Source organism: Triturus cristatus, chromosome 4_1 (assembly GCF_964204655.1).
Source record: "Triturus cristatus chromosome 4_1, aTriCri1.1, whole genome shotgun sequence".
NCBI classification, from domain to species: domain Eukaryota; kingdom Metazoa; phylum Chordata; class Amphibia; order Caudata; family Salamandridae; genus Triturus; species Triturus cristatus.
Window position 1 is genome coordinate 1,228,559,396 of NC_140585.1, and position 13,166 is coordinate 1,228,572,561.

General features: G+C 47.9%; 1 protein-coding gene across 3 annotated transcripts in view; it reads left to right on the forward strand.

Moving 5' to 3' along the window:
- Positions 1 to 13,166, forward strand: part of R3HDM2 (R3H domain containing 2) — a 761,481-nt gene that overhangs the window by 146,355 nt on the left and 601,960 nt on the right. For all 3 annotated transcript variants that reach the window (XM_085654624.1, XM_085654627.1, XM_085654622.1), the window contains exon 2: positions 6,391 to 6,450. The gene's annotated coding sequence lies outside the window, so the exon portion shown is untranslated. The remainder of the gene's footprint in view (positions 1 to 6,390; positions 6,451 to 13,166) is intronic.

The window sequence follows — 13,166 nt, forward strand, 5'->3', positions numbered from 1 at the left end:
TGTAAAAGAGCAGTTTTTCCCTGAAATCTGAAAACAATCTGCCTTTTCTTCACTTTATCAGCCTTTGTATATTCCACAGCAAAAGGCGCCAGAAGGTTTAGACCAGTATATTTAGACCTACCTTTTTGCATCTCGATTGAAGACCTCCGTTTTAGAATCCTTTAGTTGCAAAATGTTCCCATTCATTCAGGATTTGATCTTGTGCAGAATAAGCTCTCACTTTACACAGAGATGGGAAATACAAAAATCTTATGTATTCTGAGCTGTTTCCTTGCATTTCTGTGGTGGAGATTTCCTTATGCAGATCTTCTGTAGGGGGTCTTTAGTCTTCTGGATATGTGACCATTGGGGAATAAATGTTTTCAGGGGTAGCCCCATAAGCCAAACCATGCTTTAGGGCACAGGCAGATACAAGCAATGAAAGATTTTGTTAACCGATAAATATGGGATATTGATGATGCACTTTTCAACAAGAAAGATGCGCCCAAGTCCTGACGAGACAAACAAGTGCGACAATGGCAAATCTAGAGAACACAGACACCTAGAAAGAGAGCTAGCAAACTAATTGACACTAGGGTTAGACGTAAAAGGACTTGTTTTAAAATAAAATTAAAATGTGAATGCTGTGTTTGGAAACGTTTAGATCCACAAAAGATATTGTTGGGTTTCTCGTTCCCCTTCATTATTTTTAGGTGGTGTCTCGGCTACAGGTTGTCTGGGGCAGATGGCTATTAGGAGGTTGCACTAAAATGTTGCACCCCAAGCTTTCCAGGTGCGTCTTACAGCCAAAGAAAGATGAGTCTGCTTGAACAGGGATACTGCTTGCTTGTGGTTGGAGTTTTTCCCTTTACGGATGGTCAGCACTGAATAAGCAGTCCATGCTTAAGAGGGAATAAATCAATTTTCAGCACGCCACTATGGTCTCAGCTTGGAGGCTGCAGCGCTAGCTCTGTCGTACATACGGTAGGAGCTGATAGGGTCTGATCAAACATAGATGAATGCTGACCTTTTGCAGAGCAATCACAAGATATTTTTGCAGACTAGGTGAAGTAAATATTTTGCGCCACCTTTCCTTTACCTTGACTCCTGTGCGGATAAACCTCTGTTCGTTGGTTGAAAGAGTAGTAGTGCACACCAGGAGGAAGTCGCATATGTGGCGGCCTGTGTAATCACACGCAAAGAAGGCTCAATTATCCTGCAGTCCCTTCAAGAAACCTCCGTGTCATTGCTTGTTTCTATATTGACACATCTTTGACTTCTTGGTAATGCCATCCACTGTCACGCAGGAAGATTGGTTGTGATTTGTAGTGTACAGTACGCATAGTCATAAGTTTAGAAACATGGTCAGGCACGAGTGGCAGTCAGTAGATTGTTCTTTTAACTGCATGTGCTCTGTGACTTGCCCAATTAGTATTGATCACAGCTTATCATAAAATGTTTGGGCCCCAGTGTTGAAACCTGTGCTTATATTCCTCTTGCGTTCGTCTGGAGACTTCACCTTATCTAGAATGTGGGTGCTTGGACAAGTTGGTCTCTTAATTTCCATGTCGCTGTGTTGGGATAACTGGCGCAGGCCTCAACTAAGATTCTTTATTTATATCTCTCTGCCTCTGCAGTTTCACCTTTTAAGTTATACGTATTTCAGGTTTGCTTTAAAGTCACGTCCAGTTTAATTTCTGCTTATTCTCAGATTGATATATTGATGGGCTATAGTCCTAGAATATGGAGTACCTAATATTGTGCTACAAAAGAATTGTCAACCAAAATATCGACATGGTAAGTGTAAATATGGTAAAGTACAAGTTTACTGTATGTTATTCCACATATATGTACTTTGAGGTATGCATATATTAAACGTACGTAGACGTGGAATTCAGGAAAGTAAAACTGGACTAACTTGTACATGCATACGTCCATATTATCTTGGCCATTGATATTTTTATTGATACTTTTGCAACACAATATACTAATCGATATTCTGACCTATAACAAACACTGATGGATGTAACAACAAGATATTGGGGGAGGCCTTCTTTGGCAGCGCTAACATGATTAAAATACATCTACAACTCATTTATTGTTTGTTTGTATCAGTTTAACACCTGAATAGAACGATCAATAACCGAAAGATGACCAATTAACCGTTGCAAACCTCCATCACTGTGGCCCCTACGTAACCTCAGTTGAGCAAGAGACTGCTTTTTAAAATTGAAATCTGTGAAATATGCAGCAGATGGTGTAAGTGCTTTAAATCTATAATCACGTGGAAAACGCAGCACCCGCAGACTCTCCTAATTCCAATTGCGCCTGATTATGGTTTAGCTTCATTATTGTTGCGTTATTTGTCGGCCACCCAAAGCAGTGCTTTCTAAACCACTCCATGCGATTGAGCTTTGACCATGCCTATGTAAGTCAAACTATAGTACATGTCCTGCCTGTTTGCAAACAATGTATTTCACAGACCTGTGCCATGGTCCCCTCCTCTAGAAATCTGAGACCAAGTCCTTTCCGAGCAGTTACCTAGACTGATACAGGAGCCCAATCCAACTATAACAAGCATTGGCATAGCCAATGGGTCTCGTCTTTGTGACATAATAAGGGTTTAGTTATCCAGCACAATATCCTTGGTGCAACAACATAAAGTGTTGCATGGCTAAACACTTATAAGATCCCAAAGGTGAGACCTATTGGCTATGCCAATGCTTGTTTAGGTGTGGGAGGGCACAGGGATGCTGCTTGATTAGTGGAACCTGGTCCGCCAGTCGTCTCTGGTTCCAAGCTGCCTGTCTGTCTATGTGAGCCCTCACTGGCCATCTTGGATCTCCATGGAGAGCTGCCCTGGACTGTCTGGGACCTCTGGCTTCCTTGCTGCTGGGATGCCCTGACTGGATTACACCCGCCCGAAGGGTCAAGGGCTGGCTGTCCAGGCCTCTGACTGGAGGCCACTGGAGATGGCATCTCGACCATCTTTCAGACCCATCTTCATCGCAGAGAGCGAGTCAATTATCATCCTGACTGCCACTGTTGTAGTTACTTTTTTTCTGGCCACCTAGGTTTCTCTCGTCATGTTTATCTCCTTTCTTTCTTACTCTTGCTGTACTTTGGAAGCTTTACGTTGTGTTTGCAACAGTTTACTAATGTTTGTACAACTCTTCAGTGTAAAGCGCTGTGGCAGCTTATACCAATAAATTAAACTAAAGAGGATCTGTGTTGAATGAATAAATAAAACATAGCACACAGAGAGAACCGAATCCATTAACAAACGTCAACTGAGGCCGCCAAACCAAGTGATTTGCAGAATATCACACATTTTGGTGAAGAGGGTCAGCCGGAACAGAAACTTTTTTTCTGGTGCCATAGTCAGCAGCACATGAGGCACTAGGTAGGTCTCCCATCCAGGAGGGACCGGAGAGGGGAGGGGAGGTGAGGAAGGGAGCAAGCCCTCTTGAAGTGTCATCGGCCAGGCTCGCTCAGCATCTTCATTAACCACAACAGGTGGAAGAGTCATTGTGGCAGGAAAGGGAAGCAACAGGTCGTACTAAGCTCCCCCCGAGGGAGGGGGGGAGAGGAAAGGGAAAGCCCAGATGCAGAGAGATCAGGGGGAGAAATGGGCAGTAGGTGAAGCAGGGAGAGGAGCCAGGAGAGTGATCCTGAGGGGGGAGAAGAGAAAACGGAGACTGAAACAAAAGACAACTCGGGGGGAAAGTGGTGGAACCACTTTAGGGGGGGAAAGTGAAGCGGGAGAACATGACCATGAAAGAAGAAGAAAACAAGGAGCCAAAAAAGGAAAGAGAAAAGAGCCTAGAAGCACTTCTGTTTTGCAATGCGCTGCCGAAAAAACTGTATCCAAGCATTCCCGTGGAACCGAGATAGATAACGGGGAAGTAAACAAGTCCCCAACATGCGGGCTGCGTGGTGCGCGCGCTCTCGTGTGACAGCAGCTGTTTTCAAGCACACTCGTGCTTGTGGCAGCGAGCAACAGCCAATTAGCATGCGTGTCGCTGTTCATTCCAGCAAGGTGAACGCTGCCACAAGCACGAGTATGTGCTTCAAAAAAGAGCAGAGCGACGGCTAAAGGAATTCCTATGCAGCGCCATTCCACACTCATTGCCCACACGTGATCGGGCGATCTGTAAGATGGCATGCAGTTTTAGATCTCTTCAGTTCCCCTGACAACTCTGCAATGTCCTTGTTTTCTGACAAATCAACACCTTGTTTGCAAACAACAGAAAAGCGGCCATTTTTGAAGATATGCTGCTGGGCTGTTCACATTGGAGCAGTGTCAAGACTTCTTTGCATACAGCTGGGTCCAGACTGAGGTGAGGTGGTGAGTCAAAACAATGGGTTGGAATGTTACTCGAGCAATTCACTGTGGTTAGACAAATTGGCAGCATTCCTCTCAACACCTTTTGTCTGTTGGATGTGGTGCCTTAAGTGGCCAGGGTATGTCCAGACATGGGTCCTATGCCACTAGAACTAAGCTATACCCGAGTGCCTTTCTTGGGCTGTTTGTGTTGCAATTCCGGAAGGACCTGGCCTGGCAGTTCGGGCTAGACTGTTTCCATGAGGCACAGGGTCAAGGCTGATTTGCATATGGCTGGGTCCAGACTGAGGTGGTATGGCTAGCTAAAGAACGCTAAGTTGAAGTGCTACCCCCGTGATTGCCAGCGGTTAGACACATTGCAAGCATTCCTCCCATCACCTTTGGTGCGTTTGTAATGAACACTGCCTGTGGGGCAAAACCCGAAAGATTGAACAGCTAATCTGGGATACTTTCTGCCCCAGTGCACTCAGTGGTTCGAATCGATGTTTAACGGAGTGGTTTACATGGGCTATGTTTTGTAGTGTTCCACCTCACTTCGTATTGTCCGTTTCAGTGCCATGCTGGTGCTGGAAACAGCCCAATCCATCCGGTTTGAGCAATCCAGTTAGATGTATCTTGATCTCATGTGAACATGTTTATTTGTTTATTAAGATGAAACCCAGACCCAGGTTTGCCTTGGGCGCCTTTGCTGTGTGCTCGTACTCTCCAGGGCTTGAGTTGCAAATTATGGCTCCGGTGAAAACGACAATCGGCCAGTTGGGCGTGCGGCAAGCGATGTGCCTGCATCCATGAGTTCCAACAGCAAGTTAAAGAACACTGAACTTAAATTCTTCAGTGTGAGCCCCGTGATTCTTACCACAGATTAATTACTGCGATCCGGAGCAGTAAGCAGGCCGTGCCTTGCAGGGCTTCTGATTTATGGGCAGCGCACCGAGTTATCGTTCTCTTTGAACTTCAAATCTAGGACAGGAGACTGCCTGGATACAATCCCTTGTGGTGGCTGCTCTCCCCTGTAGCCTTGCTGGAGATACCCGGATCTAAGACAAGCCACATAGGCATCCGTGTTGCCTCATGTAGCCGGGTCTGGTGGCTTAGTGGACTAATGCATCCACTGCAGGGGCCTGTGTTTGACCTCATGGTCACAGGTTCAAATCTCGTAGGTCCACTCAGCCTTTCAACCATTTGAGGTCGATAAAATGACTACCATTGAGTTGGGTAACAATCTGTTATTCAGCGCCTTGAGACCCCTGGGTGATAAGTGCGCTATACAACTGTTATGTTATTATGAATGCGCTATTTCAAAGATTTGCCCTTTTATTCCGATATTGGATAGGCCAGTAGCATTTGTTCTCTGCTTTATTGCCAGTGCGAGCGATGAGTGATAATCCGCTCTAGTTAGTTGAGGTGATGGGTTGTGTTGATAGTGATACAGAGGAGGAAAGAGATTCCACCAATGTAGAGCGAGCGCATGCTGCATCCCTTCAGAGTCGCCACTCTCTGACCTCCCAGTGCTGAGCCCTCGGCTTCAAATACAACCACACATTCATTAGGAGTCTTTGTTGTAGGTTTCGGCTCCTTTTTCGGAGGCATCAAAGAGCCCTTGTTTCGAAGCTCACCTATGTATCTCCATAAAATCTTAGTAAAATGAGGACAGTGGGATACTCTGCTGCGATTGTCTGTGCTTTTTGAATTCAATGCTAATATAATTCTACATGATGTTAATATTGCAAAGCTCTCAGAACTGGTTCAAGCAGGGATTGTACACTACTCACAAATAAGTGATTTACTCGAAGTGAAGTCTTGTACTCAAAATAGTGGATGCTTATCCATGATGATGCCATCAGAGTGTGAGCAATAAACTTAAACGAGTCTGATCGGGCACTGGTGCCAATCAGTGATATCTTTTAAACTATTTTGTCCTCTGTAATGTAGGTACTTTGTATCTCCCAATTATCCACAAAATCCAGGACCTTTCTGTTTTGAATGTCAAATCTATAATTTAGAGACTGGCAGTTTTAATCTTCCTCTTCAGTTCAAATTCTGTTTTTAATTGTTCCCTTCTCCAGATCTCCGTGCTCTTGGACGAGACGGGCGCAAGAATCTGCGTGTGGAGCAGCCTCCGGGAGGTAAGTGGCTCATTCTGCTTTACACCTTCACTGTTTTGCGGACGTGCTCCCTGTCTGGAAAGTGTTGTAGAACGTGCCCATTGCATGTCTTGTCCAGACGCACGTGCAAAATTTGCAAACAGTTAGACTATAGATGGGCATAAATGTTTTTCATACTTTGTGCCATTTGCCCAAAAATATTCTGAATTGGAAATATGGCTAGCTTAATTTTATGGTGCTGAGTAGAATAACAAACAGATCAGGAGGATCCTTCCAGCAGATGGATTCTTTTGGGCATGTTTTCCCTAGCCATGTCCCATGATTTTAACCAGTTTGGTGCGGGGTCCTGTTGCGTTGACGTTGAAACCAGGTGTGCGCAATTTGCAACTAAGTATGACGTTCTTCACTCATTGACTGTCATTGTCGCTATTAGCAGTGGAAGTCTGGCAACCTGGTTAGGAAAACTGGTAACAAACTGGCCAAAAAAATTGACTTTTTTAATTGTTGTGATAGTGTTGATATGTTCAAGTACTTCAGGCATGTTTTTTCTTTTTGCTCAGAGCGATCATATTTTGGATTAATATCCACAAGAAGCATAGATACTAACACAGGTATCCTGCAAGAGAACACCAGTAGGTGGATTAATGTGCCTTAAGATAAAATGACAAAAGGTGTCTTTACATTACAAAAGCGTTCAGTCTTACCGTAGAAGTGCAGAACTATGCTCAATTACAGTCCCATATTCACATTATTGGACCAGAAAGGCTGAAGTTCAATCACAGACATTGTTATTATGCATGTCCTTTGGTAGTCATCATCCAATCTTTTAATAGTCGCCGGCCACTTAAAAAGCAAATCACAACCCACCTGTGTTACGTATGTTCAAGAAATTAAAAAATAAAATAATGAGACATCCACTTCTGTCTGACAATCTTTATGGATCTGGAGGGATTCAGTGTTCTGGATTGAGGGGAAAAAAGTGGAGTCATGTCTTCTAACGTAATGTACTCTCTGCATAATGTGGCTTCACATGGAAAATTCAAACCCAGTACATTAGTCTACAATTTAATGGGTGGGGTTAATAACCCTTAACTGTATACTAGGCGGTTTGAGACCAAATGCATAAAGATAAGTGAAGATGATAAAAGCAGTTGCGGGGGAAGCTGTTGCCGCAAGACTACCTTTGAGAGCAGAAACATTTTGTGTCAGTTTTCAAATCTTTATTTATGTATATGAATGATTTAATTTCCCTTTTTTAGAATACCAAACCCAATCCACCTTAAGAGCTGTGCTTCAAGCCTGTGAACATTTAATTTTTTGGTGGAAGAAAATATGATCTTTTAGTGTGACTAATTTGGCTGCTACCGAATGCATCATCCGTTTAAAAGCTAAACCCCCTTCCGCAGTAAGATTGTTGAGAAAAAACAAAACAAAACTATATGGCTATAACTTTAACTCAAGCTTCTCATTTTTGCGTCACAATCGAAACATCCAGCTCTTGTTTGTCTTCCGCCTATAAGGCATAATGGAGGGTTCGGCTTCTCTACTGCTTCCCTTTTTTTATTGGCACAGTTTTTAACCTAGAATATGAATGTTTTTCTTTGCCTTTTTATTTTCTCTTTGGTGTCCTTGTTGCCTCATCCTGTGTTACCATTAAAATTGGGGTTCATTGCATCCCTTATTGAAAGTAGTTTTCTACTGCAGAACCTCGCAAGATTGTCCTGTCTTGTGTTCACTATGCTCAGTTTAACGTGAGGTCATGGAAAAAGTGTCTCCTACCTGTGTCCAAGAATGGGAATTCAACTTAGGAGACCTGTACTGAACTTTTTCACAGTTAAGACACTGTTGCAGCTAGGATTCAATACTTTGCATGGTTACTGAGACTGCAGAATCTGTGGAAGACACTAACAAGGCCATCTTCACATTATTGGGCCATGGGGTCTGGTGGTAGCAGATTAGCTGTCTTCTTTATTTATTTTTTTGGTCAATGCCTACAAGACAGCCAGAGCTGTCTGGTTGCGAAAGACTTCTTTGGTACATTCAGAAAGATTCCCTGGGGATCCATTCCACCCATTGCTTATCATTGGCTTTGTGGTTTGCTCAAATTTTTTTGCTTTCTGTTTGTTAGCTTTATTTGTTTTCGGCTGTCCAGCATGTCTTTGACCCTACTGTGGAGCATAGTCTGTTTACCTCCTGTCTGACTGGCTCCTTGTATTCTTCCACAGGCGCTTTCTTTGTGGGAACTCTTTTTATTTTTATTTTTTTATTTTTTTCGTGAGGCACTCGAGGAAAGTACATGTTTTTAGTTGTCTTCTGTATGCTAGTTCACAGCAATAAAATGCTGTATTTCTTTGTAAATGCTTCTTGCCTTTCAACTTTCTGTTTGACTGATCGTACTTATCTCTGTCACTACCAGAAGCCTGTCTACAAGCTTGTTTATTTTGGTCAGTGCTGTTTACTGATAGTATAATTCTGTAGTAGGGGATCTCTGTGTATAGTCATAGGGGATCTCTGTGTATAGTCATAATCTAGTGAATAGTCCCGCCCATGTACGCGGACCCCGGAACAATAAAAATAATCTCTTAAATTGTCAAGCCATGCAGACCTGCATCTACACTTAAGAGAGAATTTCAAAGACACATAATGCAGCCTATATCCACAGGCTACACTGTCCAGTACTTCAACTAGAAAGAATTCCACCAGCAACCACCAACAGCACTGCCTGTCCAGCTTTTTCCATAGAGAAAAAACCTGCCTCTTCCAGCAAAAGCCTCTGGAATGATAGAGAGAAAGGAATGGATAGACAAGCCCCATAGGCTGCCATTATGTGGCTCAGAACAGGATACTGTGCCTTTAAGAAAACTTTCCAGAACTTTTCCAGTATCCCAGAATGCACAGCAGGTCCCTTTTACTTTCAGTTATTTTTTCCGGCTCCTGCTAGCAGGACCCTGGAGCATTGAGCTCTCCCTTTTCAAGGGTTTATTGGTGTTTTTTGTCAATTTTTGAAGTGTTTAGTATTCTGGTGCTGTCAACATGGCTGGCTTGTTCGACAAGTGCCCAGAGTGCGACAGGAAGAAGGCTATGTCAGATCCACACAAGGTGTGTATAGGCTGCCTTCCCCAGTCCCATGTGCCTGAAGAGTGTGATATCTGCCACTCTTTCTCAGCCAGGACCCTGAGGGAAAGAATGAAGATCAGGCTCCAGGTCCTGGAGGACAGAAGGCTGAAGGCACAAGGTGGGTCAGGAAGGGCTGATTCTGCCCAGGCTGAGGCCTCTGGGGGGCTCCCCAGGGGCAGGAAGACCGGCAAACGCCCCCACTCTCCACCTGCGTCGATGACGTCGACTAAGGCGTTGAGAAGGATGACCACGGTGTGTTCACCGTCCCCCCAGGGCTCTGGGGAGAAGCGACGTTCGACGTTGAGGGAACTGATCGGACCGCCGTCGACTACTTCGGCATCGTCTGCGTCGACGCCGTCAACGTCTTCGTCGAGGCATCGACTTCGAGATCCGGCCCGGCGTCGGCGCTCACCGTTGAATGGAAGGTCGCCGTTCGCCGTCGGCGAAGAGGAGGCGTTCGCTGTCGAGGCGTCACTCGACGTCGAGGACACGATCGACGTCACGGAGGCGATCGACGCCGAGGAGGCGATCGACGCCGATGGAGGAGGCGATCGACGCCGATGGAGGCAATCGACGCCGATGGAGGAGGCAATCGACGCCGATGGAGGAGGCAATCGACGCCGATGGAGGAGGCAATCAACGCCGATGGAGGAGGCAATCGACGCCGATGGAGGAGGCAATCGACGTTGAGGAGGCGCAGGGGGCGCCCAGACACCAGGAGTCCCTCAACGGAGTCCCCGGGCTCGGGGTACTCGGTGGTATATACGCCGCCTCCTCCTCCGCCACCACCGCTGACTCCACCACCACCCCCACTGACTCCACCACCACCCCCACCTCCTCCTCCTCCTCCTCCTCCTCCTGCTATTCCGCCTCGCAGGCCTTCGGGTCCACCACCGGTTCCGACGCGATCGGTCTCATTGCCCAGGTATCCGCCGCCGCCGCAGGGAACGCCTAAGCCGCGGCGCCAGGGTAAGCCACCGTCGCCGGGCCCGGCGAGGCTGGCGGACAGACCGAAGCCAAGAAGATCGCGCTCCGGACGGAGAGGGAGATCGCAGAGCCGTGGGCGTTCGTCGTCAACATCGAGACGGTGCCACAGGAGGCGCAGATCCAGATCGCAAACTTTATCATCGGCCAGGGACTTCTCACCGACGCTGTCGGACTCACCCGGGACGAGGGTGTCGCCGGTTGACGATTTGGTCTCCTTCCAGGAGATGCTGCTGAGAGGTGCAGCCAAGTTGGGAATCACTGTACCAACACCTACGACGTCCGTGATATTCGAGACGCTGCACAAGAAGCACCTGTCTCGCCCCCTGCTGCCTCTCGTGCCGGGACTGGTGGAGCCCGCTATGGAGTTGTTCCTCACTCCGGCAGTGATGAAATCCGCCCCCTCCCGGCTTATGAAGAAGTATCGGGCTCCGGACTCGGACCTGACCTTTTTGAGGACGGACCCTAAGCCGGATTCAGTTATTGTGACGGCGGCGAGGAAGCAGCATGCTACCACCCCCTCATCGACAGTTCCTCCCGACAAGGAAAGCCGCTGGCTGGATTCGGCGGGCAGGAAGGTCTGTGGTACGGCTGCCACCACCATGAAGGCGGCAAGTGCCGGGGCTCTGTTGGGGCGTTACGACCGTGCCCTGTGGGAGTCTCTCCAGCAGTATGCGGAGCTGCTGCCTCGTGACAAGAGGGAAGACTTCTTGGAGACTTTGCGCGAGGGGATGCCAGTCTCCAACCAGGTGATCAGTGCGGCAGCAGATGTGTCCCTGCTGGCGGCGCATGGGTACTGTCATGGCGTCCACCAACGACGGCACGCGTGGCTTCACCTTACATCGCTCAAGCCGGAGGCTCAGCAGAGAGTGGCCAATCTGCCTTTCTCGGGGGAAACCCTGTTCAGCCAGCATGCGGACGACGAGATGGCCCGCATGAAGACGGAGGCGGAGACCCTGACGGGTGTCGGTCTGGAGAAGCCAGAAAAGAAGAAACTCCCCTTCCAGAGACGGTTCGGGTCTGCGGGCAGAGGGCGTTGGCAGGTCTCGGGACAGCAGCAGCACCAGCACCAGCAGCAGCAGTTCCGTAAACCCTTCCAGAAACGCCAGAAGGGTAGAGGGGGCCAGCAGTCCGCTCCTGCTACCAAGGGCCCGGCCGGGTCGCGGCCCTGAGCATTTACTTCCCCTGCAACCGTTACCCACTCCAGTGGGGGGAAGCATTCAATTTTTTCCGGCAGAGTGGAGAAAAATTACTCAGGACAAGTGGGTGCTGAATATTGTTTGCAATGGATACAGTCTTCGTTTCATCAGGCCGCCTCCAGCGATTCCGCCGGTAAGCTCGCGGTATCCACTGCGAGAGCTCCAGGCGGAGGCAGACATCCTGTTAAGGAAAAAGGCGGTGGAAGACGTACCTCTGTCTCAAAGGGGAAGAGGTCTGTACTCTCGTTTCTTCCGGGTTCGCAAGAAGGACAAGAACGAGTTCAGGACCATTCTGGATTTGCGGCAAGCAAACAAATGGATTCGCAGAGAGAAGTTTCGCATGCTGTCGTTGCATCAGATTTACCCTCAGCTGCAACAGGGAGACTGGCTCTGTGCCATAGACCTACAAGATGGGTACTTCCATGTGCCCATTGCACGGAAACACAGGAAGTTCCTGCGGTTCCAAGTCGGCGCCAATCATTATCAATACACAGTACTGCCATTCGGGCTAAAGTCTGCCCCAAGGACCTTCTCGAAGTGCATGGCAGTGGTAGCGGCGCACCTATGAAGGAACAAGGTGTTTGTCTACCCGTACCTGGACGACTGGTTGATCAAGGCCTCATCTTTTTCGGAAGCGCAGGCGCACTTCCGGAGGACGTGCGTTCTCTTGAACAAGCTGGGGTTACACGTCAGCATGTCAATCTGTCCTGACTCCGGTCCAGTGCATACAGTACTTGGGGGCCTCCATCGATACACGGTCAGCAAGCGTGTCTCCTTCGGAGGAGAGACGGTTATCGCTCCTTCGGAAGGCTCAGGACCTCATGGCCGCTCCATCGGCAACAGTGAGGAAGGTGTCTTCGCTGCTGGGGTCGATGGCCTCCTGTATCTTCCTCACGCCGCACGCACGGCTGCACATGAGACCATTGCAGGAGTGCTTGGAGGATCAATGGGATCAGAGAACAGGTTCTTGGGACAACAAGATCCGGCTGTCTCTACATGCTCTTCAGTCTCTGAAATGGTGGTGTTCGGCGGAGAATCTCCTCAGGGGGGTTCCCTTCCACAAGGACATTCCCGAGACGACTATCGTGACGGATGCATCTCTCCAAGGTTGGGGAGTGCACTCCGGAGACTTACAGATGCAAGGAAAGTGGTCCCTGTTGAAGTCGACATACCACATCAATTTCCTGGAACTCAGAGCCGTGTACCTTGCGTTGAAGGCCTTCCATCCGTCCTTCCAGACCACCTCGTTGCTGATACAGACGGACAATACAACCACGATGTATTACCTCAACAAGCAAGGGGGGTCGAGATCGCGCACTCTGTCGCAGGAGGCGCAGGCGATCTGGCACTGGCTTCTGGCCCGCGGACTGATGATCACGGCCACGCATCTGCCAGGTGTGCAGAATGTTCAGGCGGATGCGCTGAGCAGGCTGCTTC